Source organism: Microcebus murinus, chromosome 9, assembly GCF_040939455.1.
Source record: "Microcebus murinus isolate Inina chromosome 9, M.murinus_Inina_mat1.0, whole genome shotgun sequence".
Lineage (NCBI taxonomy): Eukaryota > Metazoa > Chordata > Mammalia > Primates > Cheirogaleidae > Microcebus > Microcebus murinus.
Window position 1 is genome coordinate 19,666,299 of NC_134112.1, and position 17,569 is coordinate 19,683,867.

The following is a 17,569-nucleotide window of genomic DNA, read 5'->3' on the forward strand; positions in this document are numbered from 1 at the left end:
TTACTAGAAACTAACACCGATTTAAAAGTGACAGAGCACATTTGATTCAAAAGAATCCCTCTAGATCAGTTTTCAGTTTCGATGTTGGTTTTCTACCTAGGATCGAACTTCAAAACTCTAAAACAAACCATCCACAGCTTGAAGTCACAAAGAAAGCAGTAAAGGAAAAGAGCACATACTCTTGACAAAGAAGCCTGGAAAAGACAACTTCTAAGGGAAACCTCTGTCAAAATAAGCATTTAGCTAATACACGCATGGCGTTACCAATGCACTGTGTCTCTCGCCTTCTATGGCGCAAGATTATACCTTGAGAGTCGTTTGAGTTCCAAGTGTGGGCCTCCTAGCAAGCATTTGGGAGCTGTTTCCATCCTTCCCCCATCAAAACCTCCCTTTGTCATCATAGGCAGCCTTGGTATCTCGGACAACCATTCTCTCTGCAGATAACTCTTCCAGTTGCCTCCTAAACAGTGCCAGGAACAGACAGGACACTCACGAAATACTTATAAATGAATTAGCCAATACCCTTACATCTGCAGCTCTACAACTGTTGGGGCTGAGAACATGATACCCCCAAGGATGGCACCTTGGCGTGCCAAGTACTTTAAACTGGACGACATTGGAAGGCCTCAGAAGCAAGGTTTCTCCAGCCCTCCTATCTCCCGCCCCTCTTCTTCCTCAATGACTTGAGTCATAGAAACCAGAATTCCTCTTCCCCAAGGCAGATCATGGAAACTAGAACTCCCCGCCCGTAAAGCAAGCCACAAAACCTAGAAAGGTCACTCTCTTCCTTCTCTCTTTCTTGCAGGCCCTCGTCCAGATGGGTCCTGCTCCATATCTGGGAGGAAGGAATGCTACCCAGAGAGGCCAAGAAGAATCTGAACAGACGGGCCTTGCTGGGTTTCAGTCTGTCACCATTAGATCATCCCATTTGTCCAGTCACGTGTCCACGCAGCTGTCCATTCTTCATCGAACCTAAGCATGAAAACATACAGTTTTCCCTGGGTCTTTGGGTCTTCATTTCTGGAGCCTTCTATAGCACACAGAACTTTGATTGAATAAATTTGTTCAGCTTCTTTCTTGTTAACCTGTCTTTTGTAATAGGCGTGTCGGCCATGCCCCTTATGATGGGTAAGGAAGGGGATCGCAACTTAACAGGAGAAATTTCATTTCTCCATAACCTCTGGAACTTTCTGCTCAAATCATCTGTATACTTCCTTGGCTTGACTTTCAAACTGGGTATGTCACCACACAGGAGTGCTCTCAGGAACTTTCTCTATAGGTGAGCAGATTAACTCAACCATAACTAAGAATAATAAATCAGAGCATAAGTAAATCACAAACAAACTCATTTCTCTCTCCCACCAAATAAGTTCAAACCAAACTAAAATCTCCATCAACCTTTGGGGGACTTTTTATTTTTGGCTTTTTGCTTGCATTCCTCAAAATTTGGGTATCAGCACTCTATGAAGCTATGAATTCTAGCTTTTAAGACTATGGTGGTTTTTACTAGAGAAACTTGAGATATTAAAGGGTTAGAATAACACTCAGAGCTAGAAGTCAGGGATCAGGAGACCCCCCTGTTTTGGGGTATACCGGTATCAGTAATGAACTTCATAAAATTTTTGAGAAAATAGTGGTCTTCGGCATCTGTTTGCCAAATAAAGCATGAACCAGTGTACCAGAAGGAATTCATAATCCAGTTCAATTCCAAAAGCAACTTACAGGGCACAGGCCAGACACCTGGCCAGGTAATGGGGAATCCGAAAAGACCGAGACGGGCGACAACCCGGCAGAGAGAACGGGGCAGAGGCACAGTCAGGTGGGAGGGCTGGCGCCTGCTCCTGAGACTCCCTCTGTGCCAAGCTGAGAGCCGGCTCGCCTGCCCTGGGATCTTGCAGGACACAGGCTGACCTCCACGCAAAACCCAAGCAGAGTGTCCGAGTCAGGGGCAGTCGCAAGACCAAGGGGAGGTCGCATCAACAAAGAGGAACCACCCAGCCACGAAAGATGAGGGGACGTGTTTATCAGCTGCAGACTTTGGTTAAAAAGAGGTCAATGAAACACATGGGGGCAAGGCTGCCTGGAGATGCCAGCAGCCCCGGTCCAGCTCAGGCCAGGGAATCACCAGAGTCCATCCATATATCCAGGCTCCACCTTGATGTCCATCCAAGGACCAGCCCATGAGAGCCTTTATGCCACACACCCAGACAAGCACATAGGCGGGCCTGCTGTCTCATACCTATAATCCCAGCACTTTGAGAGGCTGAGATGGGAGAACCACTTGAGGCCAGAAGTTCGAGACCAACCCAGGCAACATAGTGAAACCCTGTCTCTACAAAAAAAAATTTTTAAGTAGTGGGGGCGTGGTGGCACATGCCTATAGTCCCAGCTTCTGGGGAAGCTGAGGCAGGAAAAGCACGTGAGCCCAGGAGTTCCAGGCTGCAGTGAGCTATGATCACACCACTGTACTCCAGCCTCGGTAACAGAGAAAGACCCTGTCTCTAGCAATAAATAAAGAAAATAAAGACAGGCAGGGGACAGGGATGGAAATTAGAGAGGCTGAGCAGTCATCCTCCGAGACAGTTTTATCTAGAGAGACTCTTTAAATTATTGCTAGGGCTAAGATTTAAGGTGGGATTTGTATTTAGTTATTTTCTTCTCTCCTACTACCTAGAAGGGTAGAGGCTGCTACAGAGCACAAGATAGTCATAGAAAAAGAAACTTCATTTTCTCTCAGGCGTCTGAGTTGCAGCGGCCACACCCACTGACAAAAAGAGAATAGCAGTGTGAATACCCCAGACTTGGAGAATAAATAATACAGAGGTGTGGTATTGAGAATATGAGCAACACATTGGGAAATTAAAAAGATTTTCAACTTGACTATAGAAGAGAGTTTAAGAACAAGACCCTCAAAGGTCAGGGCAGTATGAAAGTTGCTAATTCCCTGGATAGGGAGTTTAAATCTTCTTTTTCTGACTTTAAATTTAAGCCTGATTTTGCTAAACAGCAACTTTTTTTCTGAACCAAAAAAAAAAAAAAATCAAAATTTCAAATGAATGTCAGCATTTACCTTTGATGCTTCAGCCCAGAGATCTTTTCCTTTTATTTAGAAATGCATTCACAGGCACACTAGTGACGGAGAGAAGAGAGATCCTTGGGGTAAAACAAATCTCCTGGGCAAGAGGAGCTGAATTCATTATATGCATGTTCACGTAAAAAAAATGATCAAAATGAGCAAAATAATAAAAAGAGACACACAGTAAAACTGTACCACACCAAGGGATTGCATGGTTTTACTTTCCACTGGACTGTAAACTGTCTGAAAGAAACAAAAAAAAGGGATGTCTGGGTTGAATTTCAGCACATTGCATGAGGAATTAATTACCTCCAATTTCAAAACTAGCCTTTCTGGGATTTGCTTTCGGTTGGGGATATTTATGACTTTAATTTTTTTTTTACACTGAATTAGCAGGGTTTCCCCCCTTTTTATATTTCTGGTACAAAAGCAGCCATACCCTTCCCCGCCATGAAGCACAGAGGTCTTCACGAGCTCATCGGGAAAGGGGGCTGTTGTCAGAAGCCTTCACCATCCGTCACCCCAACAAGGGTCAGTAAGGGGGCTTCTCTCCCCGCTACCTGCACTTCCTCAGCAAAGGGGAAGGGGCAGACACCACCCCACCTCAGTGCTGGCTGGTGTCATCTGTAAGGCAAGGAAATTCTGCAGCAAGCACTGAGCAATTGAATAATGCAATGATTGCCAGGGTCTACCCCTTCCATGTTGGTCTACATGTGTGTCCCTTGAGGGGAAATGGACTCTGTCCTCCAGGACCACGGGCATCTGCGGCTCACATACCACCTCACCCAAAATTTCACTAATTTAAATTGGAATTTCTCCTGGCAGTTTGAGTTGGCTTTTGTTTGAAAGGTAATGGTACAGTGTTCCTGCCACCTAATTTACATGGGTTTTCGATTAGTGAGGGGTTGCACACATGCAGAATCATCTCCAACTCCTCAACTGTGCTGAGCTGTTTCATGTCCTTTTTTTTTTTTTTTTTTTGGCAACAGAATCTCGCTCTATTAGCCCAGCTACAATGCAGCGGCATCAGCATAGCTCACTGCAACCTCAAATTCCTGGGCTCAACCAATCATCCTGCCTCAGCCTCCCGAGTAGCTGGGACTACAGGCGTATGCCACCATGCCTGGCTAATTTTTCTGTTTTTTTGTAGAGATAGGGTCTTACTATGTTACTCAGGCTGGTCTCAAACTCCAGAGATCCTCCAGCTTTGGCCTCCCAAAGTGCTACTCATGTATTTTAACTCTGCCTGAAATATTCTCTCTCACTTATCCCCCGACAAACTCCTACACACTCTTCAAGACCCAACTCAACCACCAATGCTGAGGCTTCTTACACTTCCCACAGGGAAGGGCAATCACTTCCTCCTCTGACCAACCTTATGCCCCTCACATTTATGGCATATATCACTGTTCCTTGCACTCATCTGTCAGGAGGTTGGTCAGTCCCTATATTCCCACCAGGGACTCTCAGAACCTTGAGGATAAAAAGTTAATTCTAGGACAATCCTTGGTAAATGGTATTAATAGTTATTCAATAAAGGCTAATTGAATCTGACGGGTCCTAACAGAAGAACAATAAGACAACTGGGTTAAGCTCCACTAGGAGACAAGCAATTTTTCTCAAAGGATTTGCTTTGCAGTGAGCTTTGTTCAGTACCAGAACAGGGAGGTGGTGGAATGCCCGTGTGAAATTCAAGTCAATGATTATAACTGATAGGTACTGATGAATAACTAATGAGGGAGAGAATATTAATCAAACAAAATATTGCAGTTGATAGGATAAACAGGATACCCCAAAATTAACTTGTTAACTGATCGCTGCTGCTCCAGTGATCTACAGGAGGCAAAAGTGCCTATACATAGATAAATGAGGCAGGAGATGCAGACTCTGATTGGCTGAGGGTGTCCCTGAGAGAAATGCCCAGCCTCAGAGTATGGGCCACAGCCCCAGACAGGAGAATCATCTGCAGTGAATCAGAGTCTCCGGGAGTGGCCTAGGTATCTATATTCTAAACACATTCCATGGTGACTCCTATGCACAGCACTCTGAAAACCTATGCATGAGAAGAAGCTGATCTCCCTACTATAAACTTCCATCTTGAACTTGTTTCAAAAGTGAATTTCAATGGAGAAAGTGTGATCTTTTCAATAAATATTGTTGCAGCAATCAAAAATCTGTACAGAAAAAAAAATTGTGTATATTGACCCCTACCTCAATCTACATACAAAAAAGTCCTAATGGTTGGTAAATATAAAACATAAAATGATAGCTCTTCTGGAAGAAAACATAGAAGAATAGCTCTATGATGAGTTGTAGGAAAAGATTTCTTAACAAGTCATAAAAGAATTGCATGATTTTTCCTTTAGGATAAAAAATATATATACAAATTTGAGTATACACACGCCCTGCAGGAAGTACTCTGAACTACATTATACATGGATCAGCACAATCGACACCCACCAGCATAAAATTACCCAAAAATCTAAAGATCAGAGCCCAGATACTACGATGGTTCAAGAGGTAAAACAAAGCAATAAAGTTCTACTCAACATAATGAACAGAAATCCGCCACACTTAACAATTCTTTCAATAAATGTGAATGGCTTGAACTCCCCACTCAAAACACATAGCCTCGCTGAATAAGTATCTGCTGTCTCCAGGAAACACATCTAAACCACAAGGACTCATTCAGACTCCAGGTGAAGAGGTGGAAAACAATATTCCATGCAAATAGAAACGAAAAGAAAGCTGGTGTATCCACTCTCACATCAGATAACATAGGCTTCAAATCAATGAAAGTAAAGAAAGACAAACATGGTCATTATATAATGGTGAAGGGAACAATTCAACAAGAAGACATAACAATCATAAATATTTATGCACCTAACACAGGTGTGCCTAGATTCATAAAGCAAACCATACTTGATGTAAACAAAATAATAAACAGCTGGGGACTTCAATGTCCCACTAACTTGAGAGACAGATCCTCCAAGCAGAAAATAAACAAAGAAACACACACACACACACACACAAAAAGAAAGAAACAAAGGACTTAAATGGGACTCTAGAACAAATGGGCCTAAGAGACATTTACAGAATATTCTATGCCAAAACTAGTGAATATACATTCTTCTCATCAGCTCATGGCCATGCTTTAAGATTGATCACATCCGAGGCCACAAAACATGTCTCAGAAAATTTTTTAAAAAATAGAAATTATACCATGCATCTTCTCAGACCACAGTGGAATAAAATTAGAAATTGATTCCAACAGAAACATTCAACTTTACACAAAGTCATGGAAATTAAACAACCTACCGCTGAACAATTATTGGGTCAAGGAAGAAATTAAGATGGGGATCAAAAGATTCTTCTAACTAAATGACAGAGGTAGCACAAATTACCAAAATCTGTGAGATTCAACAAAATCAGTTCTAAGAGGAAAATTCATAGCTTTAAATGCCTACATCCAAAAGACAGAAAGATCACAAATCAAGAATCTAAGGAATCATCTCAAGAAATTGGAAAAGGAAGAGCAAACCAATCCCAACCTAGCAGAAGAAAAGAAATAACTAAGGGCAGAGCAGAACTAAATGAAATCAAAAAAAAAAAAAAAAAAAAAAAAGGGCCGGGCGCGGTGGCTCACACCTGTAATCCTAGCTCTCTGGGAGGCCGAGGCGGGCGGATCCTTTGAGTTCAGGAGTTCGAAACCAACCTGAGCAAGAGCGAGACCCCGTCTCTACTATAAATAGAAACAAATTAATTGGCCAACTAATATATATACAAAAAAAAAATTAGCCGGGCAGGGTGGCGCATGCCTGTAGTCCCAGCTACTCGGGAGGCTGAGGCAGCAGGATCGCTTGAGCCCAGGAGTTTGAGGTTGCTGTGAGCTAGGCTGACGCCACGGCACTCACTCTAGCCTGGGCAACACAGTGAGACTCTGTCTCAAAAAAAAAAAAAAAAAAAAAAAAAGAATTATACAGAAGATTAATGAAACAAAAAGTTAGTTCTTTGAAAAGATAAACAAAATTGGCAGGCCTCTTGCTAGATTAACCAGAAACAAAAAAGGAAGGACCCTAATAATCTCAATCAGAAATGAAAAAGAAGATATTACAACTGATATCACAAAAATATAAAATATCATCTTTGAATACTATAAAAATCTCTAGGCGCATAAACTTGAAAACATTGAGGAAATAGACAAATTCTTGGAAACACACAACCTCCCTAGGCTCAATCAGGAAGAAATAGATCTCCTGAACAGACCAACATCAAGCAACAAAATTGAAGCAGCAATAAAAAAATTCTGACAACAAAAAAAGTCCTAGACCAGAGGGTTTCATGGCCAAATTTTACCAAACCTATAAAGAAGCACTGGTACCTATACCGCAAAAATTATTTCATAACATTGAGAAGGAAGGAATCCTCCCCAACTCATTCTTCAAAGCCAATATCACCTTGACACCAAAGCCAGAAAAGGATACAACAAAAAAAATAAAACTACAGACCAATATACCTTAAAAATAAAGATGCGAAAATTCTCAATAAAATACTAGCAAACCGAATTCTGCTGCACATCAAAAAAAATAATTCACCGCGACCAAGTGGGGTTCATCCCAGAGATACAAGGATGGTTTAACATGCAAATCTATAAATGTGATTCACCACATAAATAGAAGCAAAAACAAAGACAACATGATCCTCTCAATAGATGCAGAAAAAGCATTTGACAAAATTCAGCTCCCTTTTATAAGAGCTTTTAAAATAATAGACATAAATAGAACATACCTTAAAATTACAAAAGCCATATATGACAAACCCACAGCCAACATCATACTGAATGGGGAAAAAATTGAAAGCATTCCCGCTTAGAACTGGAACCAGACAAGGGTGCCCACTGTCACCACTTCTATTCAACATAGTGCGGGAAGTCCTAGCCAGACCAATCAGACAAAAAAAGGAAATCAAGGGCATCCAAATGGGGGAAGAAGAGGTCAAACTGTTGCTCTTTGGTGATGATATGATCTTGTATCTAGAAAACCCCAAAGATTCTGCCAAGAGACTCCTGGAACTGATGAATAAATTCAGCAAAGTCCTAGGTTACAAAATCAACGTACACACATCAGCAGCATTCCTATACATCAACAGCCAAGCTGAGAATCATATCAAAGACTCAATACCTTTCACAACAGCAACAAAGAAAATAAAACAGTAAATCATTGTATATTTGTACAATAAAACCCTATGCAGCAAATAGACCCAAAGAATTGCTGTGTGGAGGAATTGCATTCGCGCTATGCTGAGAACAAGAAGCCAGGTCCAAAAGAATATATTCTGTGTGATTTGACCTATATGAAGTTCAAAGTCCAGTGAAAGCAGTCTATGGTGATAGACATCAGAACAGTGGTGACCTCGTAGGGGTGTAGCAAATGGGAAGGAGTTTGAGGGATACTGCAGCGCTCTGTTTCTGGATCTGAGTGCTGCTGGTTACACGGGTGTATTCAGTAGGTTGAAATTCATCAAGCTGCACACATACGCTTTATGCAATTTTTTGTACGTATGTTTACTTCAGTAAAAAACCATATTTGAAAATAAACTTCTTAAATAAGCCCACCTATCTAAATAGACACTTGGCATTAGCATTCCACAGCCTAGTACACTCTTCCACCCAACAGCATTGCTAAGCTGGACTTCACCCATAAAGCCACTCTTCTGTGCGGTTATAATAGATTTCTGCATTTATATGGCGCCTTTCCTCCGTAGAGATCAAAGGGCTTCTGCATAATAAAAGATAGCATATCAAATGCAGCATATCAAACGCAGTTAGCTCTGAGGGAATAAAGGGGAAAAATTGAACTCAGGGACGTATAATCAAGGAAACGTATAGATGTAAAATAGGTCATAAAAACTGTATGTAAAAACAATCATAAATATCAACTATTAAGGATTCATTTGTGTGAAATAAAAGGCTCCCTTCTCTTGAAGTTGCTTTCTTACTCTTGACAGGGAAGGACAGAGAGCAGCCTAGGCATTCAATTTAGGACTTAGACTCCTAGGCACCACATGGCAAGATTTCTCTGGAGTCAGCTTGGCACCTCACCACAGTAAAACAGAACAACTAAATAAACTCTCTGTGCTGCTGTTCAAAGAGCTTTCATATGTGCTTGAAGACATAAACTCACTAGCCCTGACGACTAATTAAATAGAACTTTTTCATAGTTGTGAAATAAATATTCTACCAATACATTTCTCTGAGGCATATAGAATTATATACACCACTTTTATGTTTTATATTGACATTCAACAAATGCATTTGTCCCAGGCTTCAATTCTTGAAATCACCAAGGGAAAGTACGTACAATGAGGCAGTTTTCATTGACCCAAGGTCATTTTCAAAACCTGTGTGGGGTGACATTCTGGCTTGGCCAGTGATCCCGGGAGATGTTTCCACTGGCCTGACAAAGGATACCCTTCTCTGTGTGGATTGTGAAACAGCTGCTCAGACATCTCTCTGTAATCTCTACACATCTGCAAGGAGGAAAAGGAAAATAGTTTGCCTTGAATAATTTAAATAGTCCATGGTCAGCAAATGGATAACTTCAATAAAGGGAGTCAGATAAATAAAAAAAAGTGTTTGAACTTCACGCACATACCCTTTGTGAGGGGTGACAGCGGTCAATGATAATGGACAGGAACGGAAGGAAGCTGCCCTTGAACATTTAGCAAGCACTTCAAATGGATAACCTCATTAAATTCTCACAACAACCCTCTTAAGTTAGTAGTTTATTATCTCTATTTTATAGATACAACAAATAGAGACGAAAAACAGGTTAATATAACATAATAAGTGACGAAGCCAAGATGAAATCCCAGGCGACATGATTCCAGAGCTTGTGCTCTGTGACATTAACGTCAATGGAATTAGGTAGAAGGGATACCAGGACATTCCATGGTCAGAGTTTGTGTTAAGAGTGCCTTGCCATTCTCTGAGGGCCCGTGTGTTTTTTAGGGACTGCTCTGGCAGAAGTGCCTTTTGTAATCTATGATAAGGTTCAGAGAGTGACAGATTTGCTTCCCCAAGTACAAATGGGCCGCAAGTCCCATGTTCCCACAGGAACCGTCAAAAGGTGTGCCAGGAATCAGGGCACTCCTTGGAATCATGCTTTGACACAACTCACATAAGTTTAAAATATTAAAACCACTCCCCACCATTAGAGTTTGCTCTTTTTTGCAGATTTCCAACTTGTCCTTGTGTTCAGGCTTTTAGCCTAACAGCATTTACAAAGAATTCCCTGGAAGGTAAATCCATGTTCCCTGAAAACCCTATGGAATAATTCAGATTTCCTCTATAGGCAGTAGCAGTGATTCATTCGTAACAGGAGTGTTGCTAACTTGTTCAATAGAAGACCAGTCCTTGGGGGAAAAAAACAACAGCTAGGAGATTTTCATCTGAACAGGAGGTCACTTTAAAATTCAATTTAGTGACACCCTTGTGGGTTTTCCCTGGCACCTAGAATATATGGACTAATAATTGGGAACAGCTGCATGTCTTGACTGGAACCACTCTATTTAAATAGCTCCAAGATTACACCCTTGGCCTCTGCTTCTTTATATACTTTGGAAATAAACTACTGTGGATGCCCAAATGTATTCAGACAATGGAAGAAATGATTTATGGAGACTGACCACATCCAGAGCTGCAGGCCTCGTTCATTCTCTGGTTCAATCATCACCACCCAAGCAACGGAGGGAAAAACCAACTGACAAGGTCACATGATTACTTATCCCCAGGAGTCACCCTGGATAAAAGTTACCCTCAGATTGAAGCTCTTTTCTGTGACCTTCACTCTAAGACACAGTGGCTGCATTTTGATACCACCAGACACTCGACTTAATTATCAAGTTTATTCAATCTGACAATCCCAGACCATTTATTTCTGGTGTGCCCCAAGTGAAGTCCTAAACAGTTAATGAAATTCCTTTAAAATACAGGATTTATATGTTTTAACCAGACATTTTTAAAGACACTTCAGCTCTCTTCGCTTTTGGGCAATCTTATCCAGTTTTATTTTTCTTTTGAATCATTGATCCCACAGAGATTTATTATATACTCATTCTGGGCCAAGTGCTCACCCCTCAAAGTGGTCCGAGCTAAATCTCTTCATGCTAAACACACTTGTAATCATCCTTTTCCAATGTAAATATACAACAATAGAAAAGGAAGAAAATACAGCATGGCATATCCACTTGGCAAAATATTCTGGGCCCATCGACAAATAATGATAGCATCTATAGGATTACAAAGGAAATTGGGAAAATTAAAATGATATTACATTAAAAAGAAAAGAATTGAACAGACCCGTGATGACAACTATATAAAATTATAACAGACAGAAAGTGGAAAGGAAATAAAACTCAAAAGGAAATAATCTTTATCCTGAATCTCTTCATAAATATTCCAGAAAACCAGATAGATCAACAAGGCAAGCAAGTAAAACCATCCAAAACCCTAGCCTTTAGCATGTCTAAGAGATAGAGGATATCCAAACTTCAAATTATGTCCAATCAGGAAAACAAATGACCACATTCAGAAGAACTGGTGCAGAAAAGAAGAAAAGAAAGCAGTGTTAATGTGAACTATTAGAGAAAATAACCTCCAGAAATAAAATGTCCCACCTCGAATGGAAAAACACTGACCATAGGTATGAGACGTGGCAGATTACACTGGTTACTAAAAGTCACAAGGAAGGACCTCAAAAGTCTGCAGGGGTAGGGATGGGAAACTCAGGGAGCCACCAGTTCTGTAGAAGGGTAACTTGAAAAGGCCAGCCTTCAGAGATCTGGTGGTAATGAAAAATAAGAAAGAACTAGAAATTGAAAATACTGCCAAAACAAGACAACTACAAAACCAGAAGACACATTGCCACTCTCAATAAGGGGGCAATTTCTTAATGAAACTGTACTTCACAAACAGAAGAGGAGGCCCTGCCATGAAGAAACCTCACACGCCACCCAAACCCTCACCTCCTCACCGCTCTCTACGTGTGACCGTCATTGCTGGTCTTGTCCAGGAGGAGAAAACACCTCAAAGCGAAGGGTAAACAGCACAATGTCCGTGCAAAGTGACCAGAAGAAGAAAACAGAACATAAAAAAGCCTTTTAGCTGATGAATTGCCTTCCTCCCAAAACGGTAACGAGGCATAAGAAAATGTCAACACTCCAACAGTAATTAAATAACAAGCATTTGGAGATATGGGGGGAAACGCCCTGACTCAGAAATTTAACACACCACATCACTCATGTGATATTTTTGCCAAAAATATTTAATCTGAATTGAATCATTCAGAAACAGTCAGACAAATTCAAATTGAGGGCCATTTTACACAACCAGCCTGGACACGAAAAACGCCAACATTATGTTTTTTAGAAAAGAGCAGAAAGACTACACCAGATTAAAAGAGACTAAAAGACTAAAAAAGGTTAAAAAAAAAAAACATAGTAGATGATTATTGATCATACTGTGGGTTAAAAAAAGCTATAAAATTATTGAAACAATTGGAGAAAGTTAAACATGATTATAATTACACTACTTCATCAACGTTGAATTTTATGAGGGCGGTGGTGGTACCGGGGTTATACAGGAGAATGTCTTTGTTTTTAGGTGATCACCTGATAAAGTGTTTTGGGGTAAAACATGTGTTTACAACTTAGAATTGTTCAGAGAAAGAAGAAAATATGGCAAAATATTAGCAAACAGTGAGCCTGGGTAAAGGAAATGTGAGTGTATTATTCTTTCAGTTTTCCTGTAAGTTTGAAAATTTTCAAAATTGAAAAAAAGTATGGAAAAATAAAAACAGACAAAATTATTGAAAGATGTTAGAAGAGAAAGCAAGCTAATGATTATCCAGTCGTGACTGGAAGGGGCCTATGGGGACTTCTGGGGGCCGGTGAGTTCTCCTTCCTTGGTCTAGACGCAGGTTACGCAGGGGTATTCAAACTCAGGGAGCTGTAAGCATATGATTTAACTTTTCTGTATGTAAGTCATGCTTCAATTAAAAGTGTACTTTTTTGTTTGTTTAAGGCAAGAGTCATGAGGTTAAGGAGATTTCATTATTTTATTATTTTCCTTCTCTATTTTTTTTCAAAATGTCAGTTAAATAATTTACTTTTGAAATTCAAATGTTATAAATAAATTTTTTAAAGTTAAAATCTTCCTTTTCCTCTTCAGAGATGTAGAAGAGTGTGAATGATCTAAGGCATAACAAGTTATCCAGTTTCTATTTCCTGTCATTCAGGCACTTGATTTGGGCCCTTCTTTATTGCAAACTTCACCGTATTTCCATGTCTACCTCGTGACAAGAAAGGTTTGTGTTCTAAATATTTCCTTTTAGAGATAAGTGACCATATTTTTGCAGTGAACAAACAATGGTTTGTTAAGAAAATGTTTAGAATATTTGGCCTAAGTGACTATTGCATGTGAGCCTAAGCTTCTCCACAAGCCCTCCGCCATGTTTTCAGATTGGTATGGACATGCCATACCCAGGGATCTAGGGACAAAGGCACAACTGGGTTAGCAGCAGCGTCAGGACCAGCTGTGCTCCCTCCCACACTTGAGCAAAAGCATTTAGAATACATAGCATAATAAATCTGAGCAATAAATATGTCCTTATTCTTACATTTGTTCATTTTAGAACTGACTTCGTGATGGCACACAGCAGATTTTATTTGTGATCCCTGTTTTTATGTATCTGCAGGATAATGCTGGGAAAGTGAATGAAAATAGTATGTCTTTCTAAGTAGGTACATCTGTCTAGAGAAGAGTGACAACAATTTTATTTAAGGGAAGAAATGTCAGCTTTTTTTTGGAGATTTCCACCTACCCTCTGACTTAACCTATTTGACAGGCAATGGGTGGAGTGGAGGGGAGATAGTCCAAGTGCTTCCAAAACAGATTAGAGAACCCAAGCTGGGCAGTGTCCTTGCAGTACAGAAATGAGAGACCTCAGTAGGCCATTCCTAATATTCTCTAGAGAGTTCGCTGGGTGTTCTTCTTACTTCCCTGAACACATTTTTGTAAGATTATAAACTTACCTATTTTTCAAAACTTCATTGAATTAAAACCATTTTAATCATTTAAGGAATGAAACAAAAAACCAACTAAGAGGATAATTTGTCTCTTAATGGATGCAATTTAAAACCTTGGCAGTCTCTCTTCATGTCAGTGTCCCTCTGTTCCCAGATCAGTGGGCCTGGGGTGCAGCAGAAGGACACACATAGACTCCAAAGAGAAAGGTCTTTTCTAGTGGAGACCACTGTCCTTATTCAACAAAGCTCACCCAAGTACTAACCAGGCCTTACCCTGCTTAGCTTCTGAGATTAGACGAGATCGGGCGCATTCAGGGTGGAGCTCTGACTTGATGGGGGAGGGGGGCAAGGGCAATATACGTGACCTTAACATTTGTACCCCCATGATATGCTGAAATTAAAAAAATTTTTTTAAAAAGAATTAGGATCATACTAAGGGACAATAAAAAATTCCTACCTTCCATCGTTCTTTTTAAAAATTATTGAGGTATAATTTATATACAATAAAGTGGACAATGGAAAGAAAAAAAAAAAGCCCAGAAGGGTTTAATTTGAAGGCAGCCCTGCCCCTGGCAGTGGTCTTAGTCTATTCCTCCACGTACCCGAGCCCCAGCCATTTCAAATACGTCAGTGGCTGCTTCCATTTCTCCAGAAAGAGGAGAAAAATTAGAGGAGAACAGCAATGAGGACACAGGCTTCCAAAATTCCTCTGATGAGGGACACCAGCTGGAGCGATGACTGCCAGTCCTTGGCTCTGCCCAGCCCAAGGAGGTGCAGCACATTCACAAGCAAAGACTTCATCTAGGGGACACTCACCCTCAAGGGAGGGAAGTAAATTAGACCAGACTTTCTGTTCCAGCAAAACATCATTTCCCTTAAAAGAACACAATTCACTGATAGAAATTCTCAGCCAAACATAGGGAAGAAAAAGAAACTCTTGAAAAATCTCACTGTCCATTCCTTGCCTCTGGTTAAGATCAAACCAAAGTCATCTTGGAATTAGCACTATAGCCTAAATGTTACAATGCCCATAGAAGGAAACGGCTTTCCCTTTGTCCACAAACTTCTGAGAATGAAAAGCACATATTTTTCTTTTCTATATAAACTGGGTTTTTTTTTTTCAGTTCTTGATGGAAATGGATAAAACTTCTTGTAATATTCCACACACACACACACACACACACACATTCATCCTTCATACATCGGAGCCAGTTATTAAGTCCCAGCTCAGATGAGCTTTCCTTGAGTTGGATAATCTTCATTCCCTTATTGTTTCCTCATGTGTGTTGCATTTCACCATGTAAGGATGTATTCCTAAATGTATCAAGTAGACGTGCATTGCAAGGTCCTGGTTCACATGCCATACACGATTAACCCAAATAATCCTGACACCTATTGAGGAATCAGAGGGAAGGAGGTGTGTGGAAACACGGATATTGTTGTTTCTTGACCTAGATACTGATTACATGATAATTCATCGAGCATTACAATTCTCTGCACTTCACTGTATGTGTGTTACTACAGTTAACGAACTGGTTAATAAAAAAGTTTGCAAAAAACCAGCAAGACAAATCATGTTGCCTACTGATGAGTGGCTTAACAGCCACAAGTTCCTCACGTATCACATAGAAATCTCACCCTTTCCTATCTCTCAGGGTTGTTGTGAAACAGAATTATGAACACGTTGGGAGGGAGCTTTGTAAAATGTAAGGTAATATATAAAGGGGAGTTATTATTGGTGGTTCTGTTATTGATGATAACATAAATAATGAGCTTCTCAAAACAAGGGCTAAGTCCACAGTTTAGGGACAGCCTCTATCCATGTGGCGTATTAACAGTTGTATAGGTGGACAAAGAAGAAATCCATGATTTACACATTGTTAGACCACAGTTGCAACTCCTATTGCCCAACCCTTCTCTAGCCCACGGTCCCAGGATAGATCATTTTGCAACTAATTACTTGCAGATGTGAAATCATTTAGAGTGTTATGAAAATAGCAGGATGGATCTTGGAATGGGCAGCATTGCGTCTGGAGTGGACAACATAACAAAATCATTGTTATTCTCGGCTTGAGGTCTTATTTTGCGTCTCTCAGTTCTGTTTCTTTCTGATCCTCTACTAGGGGAGAAGTAAAAAACTGTATCTATCTCACTAGACACAAATCCAGATTGCATTTTCTTTTTTAAATTATTCACACCCTCAATACCAGAACCTGAAAATATAACTTTAGCCCTTCCATTATTTTCAAATAGTTTTTAGCTCCAGCCAATTGGAAAGAGGAAAAAAAGTCTTCAAGAAAAGTGAGGCATAAGAGGCATCAAGTTACTTCAAAACAGAAGGAAAATAATGAAGCCTTGCCGAAGCAGGAAGCGGGAAGAGGGAAACCCGAAGGAAGGGGCTGGTGGCTTGGGATTCACTCTCCCTTCTCCTCCCTCTTTCCCTCTCTTGTTCACTCAGCAAAATATCTAGCTAATGTTAGCAGGCACTGGAACACAATGGCACCGTTATTGCTTTAAGCGATTGTTAAAGAAGAAAAGAGATTCCCTCTGAATTTTAGGGGTGAAGGACAGAGGTTGAAAAACACATTCCTCACGAGTGGGAAAAGAACAAAGATAGAAAAATGTTTGCTTGAGACATCATGGGACCAACCTCTTCCCCACAGGAGTAGAATCCATCAGACAACAAATAACCCATGTAGAGGCCAAATTTAGAAGGGTCAAAACTCAGTGAGGGGGGAAATTTATAGATCACGAATCCTTGAGTTCTGAATTGTCAATTCATTCATGCCTCAGTTGGCTGACGTATGTCTTCAAGTAAATATTTAAAATCAGATACATTGGTGCTATACATTTCTGAGCTCTGGCTACCCTAGAGCACCTCTCTGTTGCTTTAACACGTAACAAACTACTTCACTTGTAAATCAATTGCTGGCGCTCCAGAACCAAAAAGAAAAGCAGTTTACCCACAATGAAAGAAGTAACTCCAGATGCAGGAAGGCAAAAAGCACTGAATCTAAAGTGAAGAGAGAAAAATTATTTTGAACTGAAATTCTATCCACAGAGAAAATATAATTCAATCAATCAAGTTTATCAATTGAGAACCCTTTTCATAAGAATTGTTAGAAGATACCTTCTAGGAAAAAAAAATCCAAACACGGATCCAAAAGAAGAAAATATGGGATATGAAAAAAGCAATAAGAAAAGAAATTAGAAAAACTCATAGGTAAGCCTAAAAATATATTGATGATATGATTGATACTTCAGGCATTTGTCAGGAAATTATGCCTAATTAGAGGAATAATGCAAAAAATACTTTTAGTTATCAGCATCAAGTTTTTTCTTTCTTCTAGATCATTCTTATCTACACAAAAAAAATCTAAAATGAAAATGAATTATCCCAAATTTTAA

The 17,569-nt window shown here is 40.1% G+C and overlaps 1 long non-coding RNA gene across 1 annotated transcript in view; it reads right to left on the reverse strand.

The window, feature by feature from the left end:
• Nucleotides 1–12,194, reverse strand: part of LOC105858267 (uncharacterized) — an 83,448-nt gene extending 71,254 nt beyond the window's left edge. The window contains exon 1 of the long non-coding RNA XR_012920990.1: nucleotides 12,109–12,194. This is a non-coding gene — a long non-coding RNA (uncharacterized LOC105858267). The remainder of the gene's footprint in view (nucleotides 1–12,108) is intronic.
• Between the last annotated feature and the right edge of the window lie 5,375 nt (nucleotides 12,195–17,569).